The sequence below is a fragment of the Hirundo rustica genome, chromosome 2 (genome assembly GCF_015227805.2).
Source record: "Hirundo rustica isolate bHirRus1 chromosome 2, bHirRus1.pri.v3, whole genome shotgun sequence".
Lineage (NCBI taxonomy): Eukaryota > Metazoa > Chordata > Aves > Passeriformes > Hirundinidae > Hirundo > Hirundo rustica.
Genome location: NC_053451.1, coordinates 37,951,410 through 37,965,404, shown reverse-complemented (window position 1 = coordinate 37,965,404; position 13,995 = coordinate 37,951,410).

Genomic DNA, 13,995 nt, shown 5'->3' with positions numbered 1-13,995 from the left:
AAGCAGTCAGAGTGACACATGCAGTATTTCTTGTTATAAACTTGCATAAAAATCTAATGTGACAGTCAATCCTGTGTAATATGCAGATTATAGCAGATTACTTTGTTCTAATTTGACATAGCCTGTCATCCCTGAAGTAGAGATTGTTCCAGAGCATTCCTTAGACCTGTTTCAAAGAGTAATATCAATAATATCATGGTGGTCATTGGAACAAAAAAAGAAACACACCTAAAATTAACGACAATTTTAACAGATAAACCATGTTTTCACTAAATGTTTGTCATCCAGTTCTCAAGAAAACTTGTGGTCTTCTTGGGTTCACTTATTTTCAGCCTTAAGATAATTGTGCTGTGCTCTGCCAATAGCAAGAGTTTGGCTCCAGTTGTGCAACTGTGCACTAATTGCCTGCAAATCAGAATTAGATGTGAAGATGCCAATGAGTTTCCTTCTAGAAAAAAAAAAGTAATGAGAGTCATTCTCTTTCCCCCAAAATTACCATCATTCAATTTGACTGAATTATTCCCTCCTCCACCATGCATTATGCCCAACCAAGCAGGAGTTAATAGCATTCCACTGATACAGCAAATTACTTTTTACTGGGGATGACACAGCATGCTTAAAAAATTTTGCCCCCACTTCCATTTTTTCCTATTCTTTCAACGTGATTCACCCTCCTACACCTTTCTTTCCATTGCGTCATGAGTAATTTCTCTTTATCTGCATCAAGCAAATGTAATGCTGTATAAAAGCTGGAAACAGCTGCTTTTGTACTGTAGTTACTATTAATAAGTCTCTAGTGTTAACAGTTCTCTGATGAACGCATCCTGATTTTTTGCTTGTGAACTGTAACGTTCGATTTGTAAAAAAATGGAAAAAGATACAGATCAGACTTTAACAGTTTCTCATAACTTGAGCAGGATCGAAGATATGCCCTTTTCTTTAGTCCACCATTTGTAAAAGTAGATTGCATGTGCCCACCCATTTCAAGGTAAATATCATTCCTGTTCTTAAGTGATATTGTTGCCCATGTAGAATAAGCAGTGCGAGAAAACCTAACAGCTGACACGGCATGTATGTTGTCAGCTTTCTCCACAGTTCTGACATGAAAGGGGTGCTCTATGGAACAAGGAGGTGCAGCAGACTCGGATGGTCACAAGGGAAAGACATTTGAGATGTGTTCAACAAAGGCTGGCAATAGCTGTGGCGATAGAGATGGAAGCCACTCATGGGCTATTTTCAGTTCATTTAATGGCAGACATACAAAAAATACAAAAACAGAAACCCAAAACAATCAGTGGTCTCCCTTTGCTGTCAAAGCAAACCATGAAACTTGTGGGTAAGACCACCTGTGGAGGTGACCATTTCTCTGCCTTCAGGGTGGACAACTGTGGGAATATGCACAAAGTTAGACAAAAGGAATTTCTCTTTGCACTGTACTAAAGTAAAAACATCAGTGGAAATTTCCAGACCCTCTGTCCTGACAGAAAGTAGACAGTTTGTGTAAATGCTCTACCTTTGCTTGACTAACTGGATGTATTTGCGTGCTTCAGCAGCTCTGAGGGGAGCACTATCCCCCTGAAGCTTCCTTTTTAACCAATGCTAATGTGAGACAGGGAAAGCTGAGAAGTATATGCAGCTCACATTGCAAAGCTTTTTATGCAATAGCCAAATGCTCATAGTGATAGATAGGTACATGCTCTGGACTGAAGGCCTCCATGATGAGTTGGAAGGGAACATTTAATTACTCTATATAAAAATGAATAATTAAGTGCATTTAGATTTGTGATTCCAAGATTTTTGTACTGGGACAACAATGCAGAAGGACAGCCAGGTCAGAAGAGCAAGTCAACAGTTGCCATTCCCTGTTATTGCTGCGCCCTTGTACTACGCCATTCCTTCATACCCTCCAGAAGTCTTCCACTGCTTGTTTATTTGGCAAGCAAGGGAGGTAAACAGGCCCTGCATGCATGTTATAGCTTGTTTTCACTGACTTGAGGATGACTATCTTCAAAAACAGCTCAATGTTTCCTCTCTGGAATAGGACACTAGTCTAGTGGGATGCAGCAGTCTTTGAGAAGAGTCAGCAATGCCTTTGTGGAACTGCACTGGTTACACTAGCACCCAAGAACACACATTGAAGGCATGGGAGAGAAGAGTAGCTCCAGCATGCTTCTAATTCAGGTCTTTTGCAGTATATGGAAAATGGTTATGCTGTTCCTAGAAAAGCCTTGGAAGCAATAATGAAGTTGGATGGCAAAAGATTTCTACCTTGTTATTGAATATAAAAACAACAGGAGGATTTTAAATGTCATAAGATTGGGTTATTAGGATGAATTAAACTTCTTCATGACCCTTAGATTTTTTTCTGATTCAGACTCAGCTGGCTTATTGAAACAACTTCAGAAAGATCACAGGTCCACTGAGTAACTCTGAAGATGTGGAAGGGCCATCTGCTGCTGGAAGTTCCAGATACTCCTTCCAAAGTACAGCAGCAGGGTTTGCAAGCAGAAATCCTTTTATTTATTGCTCTGGAAAGTTTTCAGAAGAAGCCAGGTTTTGGCTGCTAGACTTAATAAGCGATGTATGAAATCGCCTTTGTGCCACAATGCTACTTCTGCTACATATAAAATCCTAGGATTTTTAGAGCTGGAAGGGACCTTAAAGATCATCTAGTTCCAATCCCCTGCCATGGACAGGGACACCTTCCACAGGTTGCTCCAATCCCTGTCCAACTTGGCCTTGAACAATTCCAGAGATGGAGCATTCACAGCTTCTCTGGACAATCTGTTCCTATGCCTCACTATCCTCCAAGTAAAGAATTTCTTCCTCACATTTAATCTAATCTAATCTAATCTAATCTAATCTAATCTAATCTAGCCCTTCCCTCTCTCTGTTTAAAGCCATTCCCCCTTGTGCCATCACTACACACCCTTGTAAAAAGACCCTCTCCAGCTTTGTTGTAGGACCCTTTAGGTGCTGCCTGGAAGGCTCCGAGAGCTTCCTCATCTCCAGGCTGACCAACACCAACTCTCTCAGCCTGTCTCCACATTAGTGCAAAGGAAAGAGCTAAAGGGCTGGTTAGAGAGAGCTGAGCTGGCACTGAGTGAGCTCCTGTATCTTCATGGGAAAACCCAGTGTATTCACTTCTCCCAGAAGCAGAAGAACCCTGCTGACTTGTTCACGCACCTTCCTGAAATTAGTTAGGGGTCTTCTACAATATAGGATGTGGAGATCTCCCCAGCATCCGTATATCCCAGTCCCTAGCTTTAATTAGCCAGGAACAATCTCGTTCTGCATCCTATACTGCATACAGAAACCTAAGCATTGCTTTTAACCCTGCTAGAGATGAAACATATTTCCAAATTTTACAGTCTTGCAGATGGTTTGCAAGCACAGATAAGAGGCAAGCAACAATTAACATGCCGGTTGAACTTGTATTAGTTGTATTTAGGGCTGATATGCATGATTCTGAAGACTGAAGAGCAATTTTTGAGGCTGCTTCTTCAGCTGAATTCCTGTTTCTTATGCAGGTTAGAGACTAAACAAGGTGGGCGTGATTTCTAAGAGCTTTGACTGAGCTGAGCTGTATTACAAAAATAATTGAGGAAAGTGCGAACATGACTAAGGAAACAAAAGTGATGGAAGTGATGCAGGATAATTATTATCCCTTAAATGTGTGTAGTCTTCTGAAAGATTTTATATTTACGTGAAAACAGTCTGAATGTAAATTTTTTCTTTTGTTTTTGCAATCAGGTATTACACTGTTTAGAAATACTATGTGTATTAACACAATAGACGTCTTGCAGGAGAAGCAGGATGGGACTTATTTTCTCTTCCAAAGTTTTTGTAAAGTATAAGTGTAAGAAGTGTATTGAAGAGATGGATTGTTGAAAAAATCAATAAATAATGACATTATATAAAAGCAGTAAAAAGGAAAAACCGAATACAGGATGGCAATGAAGATAAGACGGACAAATGTAGAGGAAAACAGAGAAAGATGATGAGGAGGTGAAGTGAGAAAAAACAACAGAAAAGTGAAAGTTCAGGAGAAATATAACATGTAGAAACTAGCAGTGTATTTTATACTGTTGTAGGGAGTATAACAAGGAGGAAATGTCTTCCAGAAAAATGGCTTGTGGCTTGACTACAGGACAGTGAAGGACACTGCAGGGTGACGTACTGTGATGCAATGTGTACTTTCAGGATTGAAGTCTCCAAAACTGGTTAACCTCACCAGAATGCATTGCTGACCTCTCAGCCAGAACCCACTAAGCCAATGCAAAGACCAAGAGTGGAACACATTTGAGCACATCTGGCTGCTCACAGGACACTACCTCCATCTGCCACAGACAGGAATGGGCCCTGCCTGTTGGAGCGATGCATCTCGAACTAGAGCAGATGACCAAAACAGCTCAAGGAATCAGGATATGTGTCACCGTGAAACACAAAGAAATCACACGAAGACAAGAGATTTCTGCAGAGGTTCTTCTGATCCAGCTTCCAGCTGAAAGGGCGGAGAGAAGAGACCCCTTTGTTTATTCTTTTACTTTTATACATTTGTGGGTCTAGCAGAAGATTGGCTTTTTGGGGTTTCCACCCCTCAGCCTCAGTGGCCAGACGAATTGTCAGTTACAACTGTTTTCAGGTTAGAAATACGCAAACAAAGGACAGAGAATGAAAAACAAAGGATTTGTTTATATTACTTCTGTGGGAAAGGTAGAAAACTGCTGTAATATTCTACAGTAACTAAAAGATCTGACTCCATTTAAGAAAATCAAAAGGCTAATAAAGAAACTCAGAAAAACCAGGGTAACAGATATGAAAGACATCTGGCGGGAAATCTAAATATAGGTAAGGTGAACTTCATCACCCTGACTTTAGCATGCCCTGGCATGGTTTAAAGGAAATGCTGTGTGTGACATTTTGTTAAAGCATTGTTAGTCACCACTGCCTTTTGCTAGGGCTAATGTAAATGAGCTACTGCTGCACATAATCAAACCACATATAAGCCTTTGGAGAGCGTGCATCTGTAAACAAATGACAAATGGCTGACATTCTCTGCCTCTTTTCTTCTCATATGCCCAAGTATGAGCATTGCAATCAATTTTTTGTAATTTTTTTTTAATGGAAATGCACTTGTTCAGTCAAAATATCTTTTCCATTAAGTGCAAAGTTCTGTTTCACTGACTTGTCTTGAGTTGAGAGGGCCACTGGCACTTCATAGGATAACATTTAGGAGAAGCACAATCTGCATTGGCAAATGTTGAAGAAGAGGGAGATTATTTCTTTCATTTCTGCTTTTCTGTAATTCTTTAGTGAGATCACATTGTTGGCTTCTTTTCTTTTTTCTTTCTTGTAAATCTGGAGATAGATCTGCTGGAGGCAGATGGATCTCTGACAACACTAGGTTCCAAAGCTCCTTGGCCATTTCCAAAGAATGTCAGCAAGCCAGAGGCTGCAAGCAGACTCCCCCAGTTGGTCCATGCTGACTATGAAGCTGGTGTTGTGGGCCAGCCTCTGTTACTAAAACTCTGACTTACTAGGATGATAAACTAATGTGTGGATGAGAACAAGGGGTAGCTAACTCCAGCACAGCACAGGGCAAACACTGCCTTGCTGTGTGTCTTCATGGCCCTGTGTGCCTGCTGACTTGCAACTTTCCTAGGTTAGCAATCCATATCACTTTGCTTTTCAGAAGGCAGACAAAAACCTTAGGCATAACTTGAGACAACCATCAAACTGTGTTCAGAGTCTCTGTCAAACCGTTGGGTGGGCACTGCATTTGGCATATGAAGTTACATTGATATTTTATTACCTGACTTCAAACAAAGAAGACACAGACAGGTAGTGAAGACTGTTGAAGACATAAATGAAAAAGATCTGGGTAAGGAGTACTGTGAAAAAGCAGGAGGTATTTTCAGCTTGTCTTCAGCAGCTCATGTCTGTCAACAGCTGCTGGCTGCTGGCAAAGTGGCATCAGTGAGGGGACCTGCAGTGATCAGAGTTTTAGGAACAGGACAAATTGGCAAACCTTTCAAAAGAACCTCCTCAAGCAATCAGTAGTGTTAATGGTCACTGATTTTTGAATAGCCGTCTGAAGGCATGCTGCTGCCATTTGCAGTTTCCTCCTAAGACTGAATTTAAAGAATGACTGAAACCAGAATTGTGCCCCAGTAGCAATTGCTAAATTCAACGGGAGCTGAAAAACCTGGATCATTCTGAGAGCAGGCTGTGCCCAAGCACAGGTGGGATGCAGTTTTCTTACCTAGAGAACAGAGAAGATTTAAAGCAAAATCAGTCTATACTACCCTAAAATGAAAGTAGTTTAGCCCATGCTCTCCTACATTGAACAGCTTCCTACCCTGGTAGAAAGGTTTGAAACATCTATGACCGGCAGAGACTGATCTGCAGTGTGTCCTAACCACTGAGCATTCCTGGCCCAGGGGTGAATTTACAGAGCTGAGGGAGGTATAATGCAGAGAACAAAAATGTGTTTGCAATCCCACTTACACCCTGAACATTAGATGTCTTGAATGTATTAATATATTTCAGGGAGACTGAATGTATCCTGTAATGTCTCTAGGTCTAAGCAACTACTAAACTTTTAATTATGGATAGTACACCATTTGCTCCCTTTCAGGAAGGTGAGGGCATTATTTGCACTACCTACCTTTTATGTAATATCTTAGTGAGTAAACATAACCAGGCATGAGGGATTTTTACTTGATAACACCTGGTCTTGGCAAACCCCCATTTTATAATGCATAAATTATTCCCTGGATGGTGGAAGAAGGAAAAAGAAATAGGAATTAAAATCATGTTGGCTTAGCTCTGGTATTTGAACCAAATTATTATTATTTTTTTTAATTAATCTGCCCAATTTCCTCATTAGAGTGCCATAGATTTTCAAACAACATTGGTTTTGTCCCAAAACTTATCTCAAATTTATTTGCAAGTATCACATTAATGCATTAAGGAACTGTTTCACTTTGTGCTCACATGGTGAAAAAATAACAGATTTGTAATTCCCTCTGCAGTCCTTTATAATGAGAAATACTTCAGGAATAGGCAATTTAAAAGAACTTTAATTGCTTCTCCCTCTAGCAAAAAGTCTGCAATCACTGATGAAAGGGCTCTCCTTTACCGTTAATGAACAGTCAGCAGTGTGAGCTTCTCTAGCCATCCAGAGTAGAGGCCATTGACTCATGCCAAATATTCTGGTACTCCTACCTACCTGTGGAGAGAGGAACAGCCTCCAGAAACAGCCACTGCCTCCATTCCTGAAACTCTGAATTATTCCAAATCAGTTTTCTCACATCAATCCCTTGTACTGGGTTTGCTTGGTAAGCTTTTGGCAGCAGGGGATCTACGGGAGGGCTTTTGTGACAGGCTGCTGGAAGCTTCCCTCCAGGAGAAGCCCACTTCTGGCCAAGGGCAAGCCCAAGAACAACACTGGTAGTGCCTCTAGGATATTGTATTCAAGAATGGGGAAAAATACATTGTGCAGAAGTAACTGTGGTCAGAGACAGAAAGAGTCAAAAACAGCCAAAGGAGAGGAGTGAGAACGTGTCACAGGAACAGCCCCACAGACCCCAAGGTCCGTGCAGAACAAGGGACAGGAGATGCTCCAGGCACCAGAGCAGAGATCCCCCTGCAGCCCATGGTGAGGCAGCTGTGCCCCTGCAGCCCATGAAGGTCAAAGATTGAGCACAGATCCACCTGCAGCCCCTGGAGAATCCCATTCCAGAGCAGGGAGATGCCCAAAGGAGGCTTCTGCCCTGTGGGAAGCCCACACTGGAGCAGGCTCCTGGCAGGACCTGTGGAACTTGGGAGAGAGGAGCTCACACTGGAGCAGGTTTGCTGGCAGGACTTGTGAGCCCACGGGAGCCCGTGCTGGAGCAGCCTGTTCCTGAAGGACTGCAGCCCAAGAAGGGACCCACACTGGAGCAGTTTGTGAAGAACTGCCGCCCCTGGGAAAGACTCAATTTGCGGAAGTTTGTGGAGGATTGTTGCCGGTGGGAGGGACCCACACTGGAGCAGGGGAAGGACTTCTCCCCCTGAGGAGGAAGCAGTGGCAGAAACAACATGTGATGAACTGACCAGAGCCCCCATTTACAGTTCCCCTGCACAGCTGTCAGGGAGGAGGTAGAGAATAAGGATTAAAGTTAAGCACAAGAAGAAGGAAGGGATGGGGGAAAGGTGTTTTCAAGATTTGTTTTTGTCTATCCTTCTCTCAGGCTATGAACCTTTCACTCTATTTTCTTTCCTCCATCCAGCTGAGAAGGGCAATGACAGAGTGGCTTTGGTGGACACAAGGTGTCCAGTCAAGGACAACCCACCACACACCTCCTCACCAGGAAAACCTGCTTCTCCCAGAGGAGATGACATTGCAGACTGTCAGCCAGATGCTGGGGCTGGTTTAAATTTTATACATAAGAGTGTGAAACAGCAGAGATCCTCCTGTTGGAGCAGAACAAGTATTAACAGCCTAAATACACTCTGCAAAAGGGAGGTGGTACCTTTGCTTTGATTTTAGATTGAGTTACTTTATGCTGCTTCTTAAAGGGTAAAGGGAAGGAAAGACTTGAAAAAAATTATCACAGAATGTTTTTGCTCATTTCAGCTGAGTCATCCTGCGTACAACATCAGACATGAATCAATCATCCCCTGAAAAGAAATGTCACAAAACACATCCAAAATCCTTCCCACCCTTCCTCATACAGCTCTGACTTAGACCCATGCTGGCAATATTTGTAAATGAGGATTTTTTTAGAGGGAAGGTTATAAGAATCCATGCCAAAAACAGGTGCTGGATCCTTTCTTTTATTATCAAACTTTCTGAACTACCAAGAATTCCCTGCATTAGGTTTGCAGACTTTTTTTTTTCAGCTCTTTCAATTCTGTACCCCAGTGGAATAGGGTGCCTCACTGTTATAAATTATCTTGCACTGTACTCCAACCTTTTTATGAAATTTACATCCCTCTGAGCAGTGTTCAGTTGCCAACCTGCTATCTCCTTTCTCTGGCCCAATTAATTTTGAGGTGATCAATTTAATCCTTGAACAGTCTGAACAGATGCTTGCCTCCCTCCAGCTCCTGTCCATCTTTCTCTGAAAGATTTTCTGTTGGTGATACATGCTGTGTGCCAGACCACATTGCACATTCAGGGGTAGCATTCTGGAAGAATGAAAGTTCATGTATTGGAAGAAGAATTCATGACAGTATCTCAGATAGCAAATAAGAGTTATCTTCATTTATGCAAACTTAAGCCTGGGTTAAATTCAACCTATCCCATAAGACTGATACAGGACTTGTACAAAACCAATGCCATAGGTTTCATTTTGCTTAAATAATTTTGTTTACAGAATGGCTTTTCACACATCTTGCTACATATTTGTGTGGCTGAATCATTGAGGAGAGCAGAAAGGAGCCAAGTCAGTTTTTTTCCTTGAGTCACTAAAAAAAGTGATGAGGCATTTCACCAAGGGAAGTTGGTGAGTTCCTGTGCTCTGCAGCAGTACTTTTGGAAGTATGAACCTACTGTCAGTACTTAACTGAACAGTGTTCTCAAGCTGAACCTTTCAAAAGGAATTTTAAAGAAGGAATTGGTCCAGAGCCAGAAGGAGAATAGAAAAAAGGAAAAGAGCCAGAGAAAAAAGCAGCATGAGGCTCTGCAGTGGGTAGCATTGTGGGCAGCATTGGAACTGGTGGCATTTATACAGCAATAGCATTTAAAGGATGTAGTCAAAGGAGAGGGCACTTTAGACCAGCCCTGTGAGTATGTAAAGAGCTGAGTGGCTGACAAGGGCTGACAGAGGAGTGCAGAGGCGTGCACATGGAGTACGAAGGACAATTACTATCAGCTGAACTATCTGGTCATTGCTCACCCAGTCTTGACCCTCCCGTGATTAGAACATGGGTGTAAACTGCTGAACAAAGCAGCAGCACTCCCAAAGCAGTGGCAGTCTTAGCTGGTTAAGTACTTGACTGGTTACTACTTGTTACAATCCCTGTCCTGTGCTTGGATCTCATCTTCTAAAATCCTGTCCATTCACAGAGTCACTGTTAAAGATATGGACAGGGAGATGACTCCTCAACTATCATCATATCCAAAATAGACTGGACATGGCAAATTTAGTTTAATTTATTGCTAGTTAGTAAAAGAGAAGGATAATGAAAAAAACCAAAAACAAACAAACAAAAACTTTACAAACCTTCCCTCTACCTCTCCCTTCTTCCCAGGCTCAACTTCACTTGATTTTGCTACCTCCTCCCCCAGAGTGGCACAGGGAGATGGGGAATGAGGACTGCAGACACTTAATCACCCTCTTCATCATCATGTCTCTGCCATTCCTTTCTCTTCAGGAACAGGATTCCTCACACCTGCTCTGGTGTGGGATCCCTCTCATGGAAGGCAGCCCTCCATGAACTCCCCCAGTTTGAGTCTTTCCTATGGGACACAGTTCTTCACGAACTGCTCCAGTGTGGGTCCCTGCCTCAGTGTGGGCTTCCCATGGAGACACAACCTCCTTCAGGCATCCCCCTGCTCTGGTGTGGGTCCCTCCAGAGGCTGCAGGTGGATCTCTGCTCCACCATGGACCTCCATGGGCTGCAGGGGCATGGCTGCCTCACCATGAGCTGCCCCAGGGGGCAGCAGGGGATATCTCAGCTCTGGAGCCTGGAACATCTCCTGTCCCTCCTTCTACACTGACCTTAGGTCTGTGGGGCTGGTCCTGTCCCATATTCTCACTCCTCTCCACTGGCTGCTGTTCAGCATCTATTAATTTTTCTTCTTTCTGCATTTTATCCCCACCACTGCTCAGCTTGCTCAGTGGCAGGTCACTCTCGGAGCCAGCTGGCATTGGCTCTGCCGGACAAGGTGGAAGCTTGGGGCAGATTCCCACAGAAACCACCTCTGTAGATCCTCTGCTACCAAAAGCTTGCCAAACAAACCCAGTACAACCCCCACACACACAGATATGTGCATGTCTGTTTGATTAGTGTCTGGGAAAGTTCCTTAGACTGTTTTTGTTCTCATCTCTGATTTTGCTGCAGGACTCTCTTTTGGGTATTGAATCTTCATTTTTAGTGGTTACACTCACTCATTCCTACACTTAACTCTATGACAGCTGCTGTGTTCACTGGCCTCAATAAAATTCAGTACAAGCTATGTTATTTTCTATCTGTGTTGCTTTTAGGCCTAATAACATAAAGCCTAGGCCTGATACAGCCAGACACTGGAAAAATGTTTAATATTGCTCTTGCATCCTAATAAAGTCCAAGACCAAATAAACCCACTATAATTTGAAGAGATGGGCCACTTAAAATGTGGGAATCAGAAGAGATGAGAAAGATACAGTAGTAGAGGGCAGAGATTAATGGCTAAATTTTCACAAGATTTTAAATACTCTCTTTGGGACCTGAAGGAAGTGGCAGGGATATTTAAAATTATTGAGAACCAACTGCTTTAAAAATTAAGTGTTAAGTGACATACTAACATCTATCTAGAAATCGATAGAGGAGATGAATTCAGAATTTCTGACTCCTGGATAAATACCAACCTATAAATCCTCTGGGGAGAATCTAAGCCCCAGTCAAAATTCCTATTGTCTTCAATCGGGAAGTTTCCATTCTCAATTTTTCCCCATACCTCACACAATACATCACAGATATCCCAGGTATAATGTATACAAGATAGGAAAAGGAATCATTCTCAGAAGTCATCCTGTGCCTTAGAGTGCAAAATCCCTCACAATGAGAGCAGTGTTGGGGTGAACCACTCCCATTGATATTAACACAATATATACTTTAAAGTTGTTTTCTGCCTCCTTGCCTCTATTTCTGTGCATCCATCCGAAAGCCACAGAAAGCATACAGGTGACATCCTCAACAAAAGCAAGATACCAAACTATTTAATCTTACAGCTTTAGTTTACCTCTGTTGGGGAATATGGTTTGTTCTGGATAGTGCACAATAGTTTTGTTGTTTGTCAAAAAGCTGAGAAATTTCTTTAGATAAAGAATAAAATTGATTCACTGGCAAAAAGCAGTTTCACTTCTCCAGCCCAGAAAACTTCAAAATGTCATGTTTTTCTGAGAGAAGAACACGACAAAGAGAAAAACTGAATAAAAAACAAATATAGGACACCTTTGTCATGAAGATTAGAGAGAACTTTCCTTAAAGAAAAAGTGGGAAGACAAGAAAGAACCTTCACTTTCTTTCCCCAAAAACATCCAACATTTTGGAAATATGCTGAGCATAGGCCAGACAAAACAGTTTCTTGATAATTTGTAATGAACTTTTAAAACATCTTTTTCTGGTACGGGTTATATCCTTATCACCCAATGCTTGCAGTCAAGACTTTGGTAGTCTTGGCCAGCCTCATATTACCTTAAAACAAAATGTTGCACACCTTCTTATCCCAGGTTAGGCACTGTACCTGCTCCAAAACAACCTCTCTGACCTTTGGACTTTCCCCTTTTTTTTAATTCTGCCTCAAATTACCACTGCTGCTTCCAAAATGTATTATGATTTCATCTGACGACATCAGCTAAACCTGAACTGGGATTTTTAAATGGTGTGGATTGGTGGGATTGAGTGAACTGAGCATGCTATTTAAAACCCATGGTCTGTAAAATTTTAGCTGTCCTTGTGGACAACTTTCTCTCTGATGAAGGCATTCTGCAATGGCCAGCACAACCTTCATATCATCATCCCAGTCAGTAATAAGAAAAGTTTGAACAGCATCATTTCATTGGCCTCTAGTATCTTATGTTTTATTTCTGGGAATTTATTGATGTCTTCAAGTTGCAGTCATTTCTCCTAGGCAATTCCAGCTTTCAAATTAAATGATACTTTACTCATAGCAAAGTGATAATCACAGTATTTTTAGTTGTCATTGGATATAAAATCTTATGCTGTTATGATAATCTTATATTAAGTCTAATAAATATTCCTCTGATAAATTATTCTTAAATTTCAAGTAAATTAATGCACAATAAAAATTAATTTAGCTGCACCTAAAATTCAAAACAAGGAAATAATAAAAGTGGAATAATAATAACTTTTTAAAAAGCAACAGCAGCTATCCATTTAACTGTATTGATTTTATATCTCATTGGTCATGATATGATCTTCAGTCTTTCTTGAAACCTCTCAGATCTGACTTGTGCATTCTCAGAGGTTTTTCTCTTTTGAAGTAAATAACAGGAGCAACTGCCAGAGGGAAGATTCTACTACCGTCTCTGTGAAAGTTTGTACAAATGAGCTGCACCTTTGTCTTCCCACTGTGATTAGCTGAGATGGTGTCCTGGAGGATTTGCACCATTTTGAGCATCCTCAGGCTGTCCTTGGGGCAGGAACCAAGCTCACTTGTAGAGGACAACGCAGGCAGACATGAGGCATTGTTCTGCGCTGTGAATTAGGAGCTGAAAGAAGTGGTTGGGTGAGTTTCTACCCGCTCTTTGAGCCTCAAAGTCCTTTGTGTAGGATACTGACACCGTAAGCTTTGCCCATGGAAGAACCAGGGCTGTAGCTGCCAGTCCAGCTTGCAGTGGCATCTGGAGGTGCTGAAACCCACCGGTTTCAGTGGGCGGGACACACTGCTGTGCCATTTGGTGCCAGTGCACATAATGCTGACTGCTCTGTTCTTTCACCAGCATTCTGCTTTCACTGCACATTTTCTCTGCTTTGCTGCTCGGTCTCTTTTTTTTTTTTTTTTTTTTTTTTTTTTTCAGCAGGGCTCATGTTCAGCTACTGCTGCAGAAGTTACCAAGAGACACTCAAGCTCATGAAAGCTCAAGAGTCTCCAGTAAATTCTTGTTGCCTTACATAGCAGGCACATAATTATACATGATGATACACATAACGATTTATTTGCACCTTATTAAATCAATTTGTTATGTAAACCTGTACTATAGTATAGGGCTAATTGAATAGGAAAAATATTTTAAAGGGGATTTCAGGGAAAAAAAACAAACAAAAATCCCCAGCCAC